A 12,375-nucleotide genomic window follows, 5' to 3' on the forward strand; every position below is an offset into this window, starting at 1 on the left:
AGTACTCTGATGCAGCTATATTTTTCTAAAACAAACTGTTTTAGTAGCCCTATAATATAATAAAGTTTTAGTTAATGTTGAAAAGTTGCTGTGCAGCATCTAATTACCAGATGAACTTTTAATTATCTGTGGACAATGGATATTAGTTAAGGCTAAATTGTTATACAACAATAAGACTGTATGAATAAGATGTTGGGCATATGGTTTGTTAAGTGTGGATTCTCTTGATTTTCTGTTAAATATGGAATAAATTCTTTATATACCTTAAGACTTATAAAATACATAACACCTAGTAACAAGAGAGTTTAAATAGGCATGAACAAAACAATTAAATCTTAGTTTTGTTTGAGAAATTCATTAGTTAACAATGACTGTAAAGTGTGTAAAATATGAATTCTGAAAACAAATGATAATTCTACAGGGTTAGAATATCTAGACAATATGGACTTTGGAGGAATCATATAGGTAATTAGATGCTTATTTATCTAAACATATTCACAATAATGTTATGTGACAGATTGTAGAAGGATTTATTAAAATGAGCTAACTCTTGCTCTCAACAGACACAAGTTTAATGAAGGAATGAGCCACGAATGACAGCTCACAGATTCAGTAATATTGTGGGTAGATATTTGATGAATTTTTACTATCATCCTTTCCTAGTTTACAATTTCATCCTAAACATTTTATTTAGAGATTGAATTTCTCATAACTGCTTCTGCTAGGTATACTGTAATTTAACATTCTTTAAAATAGATTGGATTAAGATGCAACGATAAATTATCAGAAATTACCTTTTGTGCCTTTGCATTTGAAATCAACTATTTACTTGAAAATTGTAAACCCTCATTTCATTTATTTCAATTTCCTATATATTTTTAGTTTTTAAAACATTTAGTATATTTACGCTTGTATTAGTCATTTAAAAATGCATGTTATAAAAAATACACCTTGAGGCCTGGCGTGGTGGTCATGCCTGTAATCCAGGCACTTTGGGAGGCCGAGGTGGGCAGATCACTTGAGGCCAGGAGTTTGAGACCAGCCTGGCCAACATGGTGAAACCCCGTCTCTACTAAAAATACAATAATTAGCCGGGCCTGGTGGTGCGCCTGTAATCCCAGCTACCCAGGAGGCTGAAGCAGGAGAATCGCTTGAGCCCAGGAGACAGAGGTTGCAGTGAGCTGGGATCATATCATTGCACTCCAGCCTGGGCTACAGGGTGAGACTCTGTCTCCATCTCAAAAAACAACAACAACAAAAAAACCCCATGAAATGACAAAAGATATCAGTTATTTAGATGGTTAATAAGAGATATACTTTTATAGAGTTTAAATTTATGTATTAACTTTTATGTATTAACTTTCTTTCAGTACTAGATGTATTTATTATATTGAGCCACATAATTGCAAGGAAGGAATGGAATGTTAATTTTTGTCATTAGAGTATTTGAATTTGAGGCAAGCAAAGGAAATTCAGAATCATGTAACTATAGCTTTGTAGGATTTTGTTTTGTTGCAGAAATACATGTTGGTGCAGAAAGATAAAACTGTTTATATTATATTCCACTTGATTAATATTTTAATCTTCCTTCTGCAAATTTTAGATAATCTCACAGCAAATTTCAGAGCTTCTCATCATATTGCTGATATTGATGAAGAAAGAGTTTAGACACTTGATCTGTATTTACTAGTTTGTTTCTACCACCAACTGGCTTTCTGGCCCCAGGAATCTTTGTTTTGTACCTTTTATTCCTATTCTGCATCTGTAAACTGAGAATTTTGTAACATTCTTGTCAAATCTTTTATAAAAGATATGACCTTCAGGTGAGGGTTATTGTATTATATTATATTATATTGCATATTAGCTGACATTTTCCAAAGGTTTGTTCTGTGCAATTTAAATGCCTTGTTGTAAGGGAGAAGAAATTGGGGGAAAAAAAGATGGGGGTGGAAGGGAGGACGCCAAAAAGTCTGGGAAATGTGATGGGTTTGATCAGGCAAAATCTATTTCAGTTATGGAAAGTCCTTGGTTCCTGCAAAGTAAGCTCCAGAAAGGTAGAAATTTTTGTCTGTTTAGTTCACTGTTACAATTCAGCAACTACAATTGTGTCTGTCACATAATAGCTGTTCAATAAATATTTGTTGGATGAATGAATGCTTGTGAATAAGTAACATCATCTTATATGTCAAAATAATGTCACATTACAAGTAATGTGATCTCTGCTCTTAAGGGATCTACATTCTGGTGAGAAAGATGGCCACCTCAGGTTCAAATTTTATTATCTATAGGATGAAAGGAGTTATATACTTGAAGGTTTTACGATTCTATATGAACACTTTCTCTTTTGTTTTACCATTGAGGCAGGGAGTAGAAGAAGTGAGAAGCATTGTGCTTCTTTCCTCCCAGAATGTCCGACTGGATTCTCGGAATAGGATTTCAAGCAATGACAGTTCTTCTGAAGGATATTGAAGGAATGTGTAGATGCAATTAATGGGAGGTGGTAGGAGTGGAGGATGAGAAGATGGGGGTAGGAGTGGACTGTGGGCACATGGGTTAGCAATAGATAGGTATGGTAGAGTGCAACCAAGCATGGGTTCAAGAGAGAAACAGAATGGACAAATAAACTAAAGGAGGAAGGCTGCAGACAAGAGAACCTGGCTGTCATTAACCAGGTATGCAACCATGAGTAGTAACTTTTTTGGGCCCTGATTTCCTTTCGAGGGCTTTGGACTAGAAATTCATCATTTCCCAAATTATAATCTGAGGAACACTAATTCTACTAACTTTCCCTTGTAAAATGGATCTCATCATGAAATTGAGAAACCCTGCATACTACCCTATTGCATAAATTCTAAGATGCACTGCTTTTACCATTTTACCATCTTGGCAATCTGGACGCAGCTTAAAAATCACTGTGACAAGAATGTATTATAGTTTGGCCACTTTCTCCCTGCCTTTTTAGTGGAGCATAAAATAATGGTGTAGCAAATGACCACATATTTAATAGTGCACATCAGCATAAGAAAATCTCTGAGAAGGTCTTCAAGAAACCCATGTCACCTAGATTTGCCTAATCTGATTTGACAGTGGAAGCTTTCCCTTCTCACTCTGCAAGAGGAATAACATGTTAGCATTTTTTTCAGAGCCAGTGTTTTAGAGAATGCATTTTGGGGAATGCTGGATCAGGTAATCTTATAGTCTTAAATCCAGAGAATTAATCAAATATTAGTTATAATAAAAGATTTGAATGTGAAACCCTAGAGAGGTAACATAGGATTCAGAGTAGCAATCTGAATTACTGAATTAATGTTTTTACTCTATCATTATTTGTGTTTAAAATTTCACTGATTTATTAAGCAAATGTTATTGTTGCTGTTTTTAAACTAATTTCTAAGAAACATAGCCAAAGTCATTATTTAGAAAACATCTTTTAGAAAGAAGATTTAAATAGCAATAATTAAAGTGGAGAATTGAGTAAGTATTTAAATACAACATATACCCGTTTAGTCCTTCCTTTTTCTCAGCCACATTACTAGGTGCTGGGGATGCAAAGATGACTAAAATATGTATGAGCGCTGTCTCCCAAGAAGATATTGAATAATGTCTTCCCATGTCAGGGCAAGACATGGCTTTTCTTGATGAATTTGAGTGAAAAAGTAAAGTGGATTTTTTTTTTTCTCCAGAACTCCTCAGATTTTTCTGGAATATATAGATTCAGATTTAGCTCTTTGTTGAGTGGCAATTGAAGACTTGTTTTCTATGCCTTATGCTTAATTAATTTATATTTGAAATTTGATTTGGGTGGTTGAAATTTGATTTGGGTGGTAATGTAATTTTGGAAATTTGCAAAGCTGAGTTTTTGACAATATATATTTTATTTTGTTTCTGGTGAAGTATACTCAATGTTACATTTAAATAAAATTTGCATGATAATCTAAGAGAGGGCTCCTTTCCTTCCTTTTTCTGGGTGGTTACCGCTCATCTCCCTAAGCAGTCGGTGCTCCCAAAGGGGAGAAGGAGGATGAGAGAGCGAGCTATTTTTTGCAAATCTTTTTGATTGCATGTGAAATGTAGAATGGAAATGAGCCTGTCTGTTTTTAATTTTTTTTATGGGCTATGATGTTCTAGTGAAGACCCATGCTGGAAAAAAAAATTAAAAACAGGGAACTCCAAGTTTGTCAGATGTTTCACATGCAATCAGATAGAATTGAAGTAAAGTGACTTTCTCTTCCACTGTTGTCACTTGATGATGGCAGTGCCTTTAAAAATTCTCTTCTTATTTATACGCCTTCCAAGCAAGAAAATGCTCTTTGGATCAAGACATTTTAAAAATATTTCCCTAAACTCTAGGCTTTATGGTCCACATTAACACAAAAATTGTTGCTCTCAGTATTTGCATTAAATTTTGAAGAGTTGATAAGATACTCTTTAGTTTTTTTATGGTGCTTAAAGAATGCTAATAAAATGACTACTACACATGAATTCAACAATTAAAAATTTATAACACAAATGAAATAGAAAAGTAAAATGTGGCTTCCATCGTACAGTCATTCGGGTGAATTATTAATGAATGTTTCATCAGGATGAATGTAGTGCTAAACCTCTATTGTTTCCCATCAAGAAAATAGTGTAGCTTCATGAATGAGATTTTATTATTAAGGTTAGAATTTTAAATCACGTTAATAACCTTTCAGTATTGTGAAAAATACATTTACTCCCCTTGACTTACAGTAAGAAAATGTTTGCACATTTTTCCCCTTAATTTTAAAACTGGCTTACTTCTCAGTTCCCCAATTTCTCCCTTTTCAAGTCTGAACCTACATTTTATCCTGGTTTTTTTTTTGGTTTGTTAAATTAGCTGCTACTTTTACATGAAAGACTGCATACTTTTCATCAGGATAGGGTAATGACCACCTTGACTTGTACACATTTGATCATACTATATCTATTGGGATGTCTAGATGTAGTTTTCTGTTTGGATCTTTTCTGGAACCCTGTGAATGCTGTTGGCATTAATTATTTGAGTTTTCTATATTTCATTTGTAAGCAGATATGATTAAATCTTGGTGGGAAAAATTTTAAAGTGTTAACATCCTTTTTGTTAACTCTCTTTACACAAAACTTTGCACATACCTTTACTGTAAGACTGCACATTGTATAGATTGTTTTTCTTATCTTTCCTGCTAAAATATGTATTCTCCTAGAACAGGAACACTACCTTATTTATTTTTAACTTTCCAGTGCTCATCACAGTTCTTGATTCACTGTAGATGTTTAATAAATAGTTGTAGAAAGTATAAATTAATATTAGGCTCAACAGTTTTTATCTTCAAAGAATTTACAGTGTGTTTGGGAAAATAAAGCAGAAATGAATGAAGACGTTTGAGAATAATTGCATAATACTGTATTTGCCCATTTAAGTAGTACCTTGCAGAGTAAATACACTAATACTAAAAGTGCTGATAGCAGTGAACTTATCAGGATGTGTAGCCTTGGAAGGAAAACTTGCTTGACAACGTCTTCTGAGTGTATTTATTCAAACCTTCAGTATGAGAACCATACTGAAGGCCATTTTTATCATTCAACTATGCAGCACTAAAACATATGGTCTTGTTTAATTCAAGAAGTTTACAATGGTATGTTGCCTTGGCATGCTTATAATGTCCATTGATGTTAATTAGAACTGTGTGCATACATCTATAGAATATAATTGAAACTGATCTCGTGGAATTGTCTTATGTGAAGTGAAACAGCAAGAAGGCATTAAATGTGATTATTATTATGACATATAAAGATATGATTTTTCTTACATATAGAAAAGAACAAATCTTTACCTTAAGAAGAAACAATTATCTTTTTTCTGAGTCCTAGAACTCATATATTTATTTTTGTGTGTGTCATATTTAGGGCTCGGAGAACAGATGAAATTAAACTGAAACAAAATGTAAAAATTAAGAATGTTTTCAAAAAATAGAACAGGTACTAATTTTATACTTTCTTTGGTTATGGATGTTTCCTGCCATGGCCAGAAGATTACTCTGAAGGGGAGAGTTACTGGAGTGTTTCGGAAGGGCAACAACATTGTTTGGCCAAAGGGTTTTTTGTTCTCTAGGCTCATCCAAATTTCATCACCAGAAACAGCCATTGAGTATCCTCTTAGATATAACTCCAAGTTGAGAATGATGATCTATAGTCTAAAAAGGGTGACTTTAGGTAGACAAAGCAAATTAGCAGAACCTGCACTCTAATCATACGTTGAAAGTTCAGCCAAAAAAATGAGGGTAGCACTTTGCTAAATGGATATTCACTAAACTTTCTCTTGGAAGTAAAAAAGGTAATGCTAAACAATGCCTGTATTAAGATATGTAGTTGTAAATTTCCTGGTTCAAAAACATATTCCTTATATATTTAAATTGTTGCTTATCTATTCATATTCAGGTTTTAGCACTTGCACTGAGGTTACCTGTCTCTGTCTCTGCCACTGGAATATGAACTTGTTAGTGTTTTCATCTCTTGCATTGGTCATTTCTGCCATGTGTTTGGAAAGCTCTTCCTTCAGAGATCAGCACAGACACCTTCCTCTCCTCCTTCAGGGCTTTGCTCAAATATCACCTCAGTGAGACTTCCTTGGCCACTCTATTTAAGATTATAATCCTTATTCCTTTCACTCCCAGTCCTCCAGTTTTCCTTTTTCCTTCCTGAATACTTACCACCTTCTAAGAGACTATATAATTTACTTACTTATTTTCATTGTAGTTTGTCTGTCTTCCCTTACTCCTGCTGGAATGGGAGCTCCAGGAAAATAGATCTAAGTACTTAGATCTATTTAGTACTCCAGGAAAGTATCCTAAGTACTTAGAATAATGCCAGCAGATAATAGGTACTCAATAAATAATTATTGAACTAATGTATATATCTTACTTAGCATAGTGTCTGACACTTTGTAAACACTCAACATTTTTGATGACTGAAACAAACAATTTAAGAAAAAATCTTGGATCAGTGGTCCTCAAAGTAAGCCCTGCAGCTCTAGTTTTGTGGAAACCAGAGGACTGAAGCAAAAGTGTCCTGACATCTTAGATTGTATGTTAATCTCAGGAATGTTTTTCCTATATACGTCTACTTTGAGAGAAAAATCAGAATTAGGTATGGTTCTACAAATATAGGAGCTTTTCTTCCCCCATGCTTTGTAGTTTTGTCTTATCTTAAAGCCTTTATTGAATTACTAGAATGCAAACAAACAAAAAATGATAGTTATGGTATATGTTTTATATTTTATTCTAAAAAATGCCCTAAATTTGGCTTTTCCAAATGGCCAATTATTTAGAAATTCTAACACTATACTATGCCTGAAGTAAAAATTTGCTTAATTTTCCAGTGACAAATAACCAGCCAAATTTACAGTGAAAAATAAAGTATGCCACCTTTAAATATAGCAGCAAGATATTTCAACATGAACTTTACTGTTTTAACCTACTAAACTCAAAGCAAAACAAGACATTCTTATCTCTTATTCATTTATTATCTTGGGAAAATATTTAATAGTTTCATTTTTTCTGATCCTAGAACCAAAATTAAAGTTATAGGATCCTTAGGTTTTGTTTTGTTTTGATTTTTCACACCGAAATATAAAATTTATGACTTAAAAGTACTCTAAGGTTTAGGTAACAGATCTGATTTACTTCTTAACAGGAAGTTAAAAAGCCTTTCAACATTTTATAGACTTTGTGAGAATCCTGTATGAAACTTGTCACTGACCCTATGTAGAAGGAGTAAATACAGGGAAAAGAGACATTGGCTAATAGATAAATGTATGTAACTTTTCTGATGTACTGAGGTGACTATTACTTTTTCCCCCTTATTATTTTGTTAGTTTGTAAGCTGAAAGTTATTGTATAGTTAGAGAAGAAAGAAGAAAAGTTGTTACATAATTTTTCCTGACAGAAAATATGATGACTGGCTGGGTGTGGTGGCTCACGCCTGTAATCCCAGCACTGGGAGGCTGAGGCGGGCAGATCACCTGAGGTCAGGAGTTCGAGACCTGGCCATCATGTCGAAACCCCATCTCTACCAAAAATACAAAAATTACCCGGGTGTGGTGGTGAGCGTCTGTAATCCCAGCCACTCTGGAGGCTGAGGCTGAGGCAGGAGAATCGCTTGAATCCGAAATGCAGAGGTTGCAGTAAGCTGAAATCACACCACTGGACTCCAGCCTGGGTGACAGAACGAGACTCCATCTCAAATAAAAAAAAAAAAAAAAAGAAAGAAAATATAACAGCTATGAGTTTTGCAGTCAGACAGCCCTGGGTTTGAGTTGATAAGTCCACTTGCTGTTTGTCCTTAATAAGGTATGTTATAACCTCTCCATGCCTCAGTTTCTGTATCTGTAAAATGGGCATGACAGCCACGTTCTAGAATTATTGAGAGGATTAAATGTATTTATGTGAAAGTGCCTAGACATGTGCCTGGCATGTAGGAGGACTCAAATTTTAGTTTTATTTTCTTCCTTCATTTCCCACTTTAATCATAAAAACAGGATAAGGTGTGAGGAAAATACTGTTCCCAGGGAATTATTATAGAAAAAGAATTACCAATAAAAGATTGCTGCACACTAAATACTGGACCTGGCTATCTTTTAAAATACAATTTTAACCTCAGAATTCACTGTAATCAAAATGAAGTAAGTGCTAATGGCTGTGATCCTTATAGCAGATCTTTGAGGGTGGCAACACATAGCGAAGGTGACTTGCTTCAGGTCACATGGCTGGGAAGCAGGCAGAGCCACAAAGCAAACTGTTGCTGTACGTTTATTTGTACTAATAGCAAGAGCTTCATACTGGGACTTCGAAACAATACTGGCCTTGAGGCAACAACACAGGACAAGCTTTGCTATAAAAAGAGACTTTGGACATATTTCAATACATAAAATATCCTTGGACTAGGTTCAAGATGGAACTGATGTATCCCAAAGTTACTCTGTAGGGAACGGTGTTGTGATTAGATACCAAAATGGCAATATTATCTACTCAAATATGTACTTGTGTTATATGTGTATACACACACACTCACTTGTGCCTTCAAAAGACACTATTAAACATTTAAATAAAGGGAAAAACCTTTCCCAAACATACTTCTAAGCCAATTTAGAGGTCATTGAACAGATGTCATATAATACTAATGTTAAATTACCCTGTGTAATAAGAAAATTACAGTACCTAAGTGAAGATAGTAAAGGGAAACCATCCAATGAATTACTCTAGAATTTCAAAATGAAATGATTTTTTCAAGATTAACAGTGGCATCATATGACTTTAGAAAAGTGAGTCTGATAGGGAGAAGGGAAATCAGAGACAAAAGTGAAGCTTTTCTGTGTTTATATATACCAATATTTGGTTCTGATGATAGAAGGGCTAATGTAATAGTATAGCTTTAAATTGTCCAGGAAGTATATTATTATTATTAAATGGTGTGGCAAGACATTTATTAAAATCTGACTAACTTCTCATTGAATTGTTTAATGTAAAATCACAATAGTTGTTTCTAGTCTACATATATTTCCTTTCGGTATTAGATATACTTTGAAAACCTAATTATTTTGAGAATATAGTATAACCAAAGAATGAAAACGTACAAAGTTTGACAACTTTAAATAATCACTAGTATTTCTTAAAGGACAAACCTCACTTACAGTTAGGAAACAATATTTATACTTGAGGTTGAAAAGCCAGGATGTAGAAAAATTTTGTTAATTTGGAAGATGACCTTTAAGTGCACCAAAACCAAATAATTTGTAGGCTATGACATAGGGCACATTCCTACAAAATTTGTGTGAATACTGCTTTAGTGGTTCTTGAAAGACAAAGAAAGAAAGCTGGAATGAAATCTTTATTCCCCTCCCAAATAAGACGGAGACTAACAAAGGAGTACAGCAGCACTCTTTCAAGGCTTGCCATTAAAACGAGGTCTCTGTAGCACAGTTAATGAGATGTTTCATAGTGGAAAACAATCTGTTTTTAAGAATGTTTAGATCAAAAGTAATTTCTAATCTATGAAATAAAGTCTCTTCAATACCCTTCATTCACTAGTAAAGCTTTTATGTTTGTATTATTTACTTCAATCAGATGTTTTCAATTTTACCTTTTTTTCTTGTACAAATACTTGACATGGTTCATCAATACTGACCAACAGTTTTATTCTCTTCAGAAAAGAGAGATTCATGAGAGAGGGAGAATGAAAAAGAGAGAAACATCTTTGCCTAAACGATTTGCAAGCATCTGTGCTTTAAGCTACTTTTTATGAACACTCCTTAGTAAATGACTCAAGGTAAAAAAGCAGAAAAGCATCCAATGTTAGGAAATTGCAATCCAATACCATGTAATTTAAACCTGCAGTTGCTTCTCTTGTACTAAATGACATACAGATGGGTAGCTTAGTTCTCTCAACTTTGGGAACACAATTGGTCTTTCTGTATGAATGAACGTATATTAACAAAAATATTTTGGATAGAATTGTTTGATTTTAATTGTACATATTTTAATTATTTATGCCATTGAAAAGAATAATTTTAACCAAGTCATTTTGTCATGTTAAGTTTGCATTTAATGATTTTGTGACAGTATTAACTAAGATACAACCCTTCCAACAAACACATGAGAATAAAATAATTTTTAAGAAGTCTGTACTGAATTAAGCAGAAACTCACCTATCACTGTTGACTAATTATTTAAGAAAGAGCCACTTTGCATTCAAGCTATTGAGAGGCTTGTTCTGATAGGACAGACATTTCTCAGGGAAACATTTCTACCTAACCGTTGATAACAGCAAAAATACAAGTAGTGGGTATTTGGATAAAGCCTAGGATAAGGCAGGGTCCAGTGAGATGAGAGATCAACATGCCGTTAGTGACATGCCTGTTGTGCCTGTGGATCTTTCCAGGCCAGGGAAGGGCCGAAGTATTTGTGGAAGGTCAGCAGAGGTGCTGTCTGACAACCTGCAGGCCCACTCCAAGGTGTATCTTGCTCTTTGGCTCTGGCTTGCTCTTTTGCTGCCTCCATTTTCTCTTGTGGAGAATCAACCGCTCTTTCTTGGTGGCCCAGATTCTGCAAACTGATATCCTTCTTCAACACCACAGTCAGGGTAACCGGCTAGATAATGTTTTCCTAGTTTAAGGTCAGCGATCTCATACTATGACATTAGGTACCTTGAAAGTAAAAAAAGTGGGAAGCATTTCCACTCCTAAATCATATTTCTTTATATTTCAAAAGAAGTTGCATTTAATATTTAGGAAACTAAGCAAGCTTTCTTCTAGTAACTTCAAAACATGGCAAGAACTCTCTACATTTAGGACCATATGCAGGCTTCTTTCCCACTGTGATGGATGGCAAAGAAAAGCAATTTTACTGCAGTGAGTAATGGCTACCCTGTCCTGGAGTTATATTTCTTTTCAGTCATTTGCTCATGTAAAATAAAATACTACATATAAACAGGTGTTGTCTGAACATTTTACTGCAGGCTGTATAGGTTGAAATAAAAGCTGCCATTGTTACTAGAATCACATTAGAATTATTTCACCATTCAAATACAGTTAATCAGTAAACTCTTCCCAGATATACTTTGCAAAAAGAAAATGTAGGTTTCTAAAAATATTCACGTTTCCTTTTTTCTTTTTCTTTCTCCCTTTCTATTTTTCCCACTCTTTCTTTGAAACTTCTTGAATCTGCATTAGTGAAAATGCCTTCTCCTGTAGTTTATTGAAAGTTTCTTGCTGCCCATTTAACATGGTAAGATACAGTTTTTGAAGAGATATACAGAATCTTTACACTTTGAAGGAGTATACAGAATCTAGTGAAGTTTCTGATGGAATCAAGGAGCACAGTAATTCCTGGTCATAGAAAAATATATTTTTAGGGCTCAAAAATAGGATGGTAGTTAAATCATCCACAATAGAAATTGAATTTTGATGGTTTCAGGCTATTCTACTAAGTTGCAAAATTATTGCAGACTTATGGTTTAACTTAATATGCCCATCATTTTATATATACAGTATAAATGTTTGTAAATAGACTTATGCTTTTGAATTTATTTGAAAAAAAAAGGGTTTCAGGATACTGGGAGATATAAAGCATGTACCTTGGGAATGATCAGTGAGTTTTTAGTATCACATGCTAGAAACTGGCTGTAGCATATTGTCACTGCTCCAGTGGAATCATCTGAATCTTAAGAAACATTCATTTTAAACTTAGAGAAATAATCAGCTGCAGTTCAGGTAAGCATTTCCAGTGCATTAGAGACTGGTCTGGTCATTGACAAGTGACTGCAGAAGCTGTGCTGTGGCGGTCAGCCAAAGCAATTATTTAGGATTCAAGCTAAAAAGCC

General features: G+C 34.2%; 1 protein-coding gene across 6 annotated transcripts in view; it reads left to right on the forward strand.

Moving 5' to 3' along the window:
* Window positions 1-12,375, forward strand: part of MSRB3 (methionine sulfoxide reductase B3) — a 183,848-nt gene that overhangs the window by 35,966 nt on the left and 135,507 nt on the right.

Source organism: Pongo abelii, chromosome 10 (assembly GCF_028885655.2).
Source record: "Pongo abelii isolate AG06213 chromosome 10, NHGRI_mPonAbe1-v2.0_pri, whole genome shotgun sequence".
Taxonomy (NCBI): Eukaryota; Metazoa; Chordata; class Mammalia; order Primates; family Hominidae; genus Pongo; species Pongo abelii.